Here is a 547-nt window from a genome sequence, read left to right as displayed (position 1 = left end):
AGCAAATAATTATTTGCTTGTTTAGTATGTGTCGCGGAGTGGGAAGACAAAGTGAAGTTTGCAGAATATACCAAAGAACTCTGAAGAATGTAATTATTTTCCAGATATTGTAACTATTCCATTGTGTATTTAAATGAATTTGTATTAATTGAACACTGTGCAAAATCTCAAAGGAAGATTGAAAATAAGTTTGTTTTGATTAATGAAGTTTTTAATCAGTTTGGATTGCAGAATAATTAAAACTCAAGAATACAGATCAAATTCTGAAAACATCTTAAAAATATAATCTTACTGAATTTCTGTATTAAACAAATCGCACGGAAAAAGTTTGAGATCAAATGGCAATGACTTCATTTATGTCTCCACCTGCCAGGTATCAGCCAAGGAGAAAGGGGTATTGTGCTCAAACCATGTATTACAAATTTGAAACAACTAAGAAGAGGGTCTGACTGAAAGGAGGTTTTTTGACTTTTTTCTGGCTTCAAGAAAGAATGACTGATTACTTTTGACCTTAAGTCCACTGGACATGCCCACCTTTTAGTAATAG

Source organism: Trichechus manatus, unplaced genomic scaffold (assembly GCF_000243295.1).
Source record: "Trichechus manatus latirostris isolate Lorelei unplaced genomic scaffold, TriManLat1.0 scaffold00105, whole genome shotgun sequence".
Classification (NCBI taxonomy): Eukaryota; Metazoa; Chordata; class Mammalia; order Sirenia; family Trichechidae; genus Trichechus; species Trichechus manatus.
Note: the sequence above shows the minus strand (reverse complement) of the source record.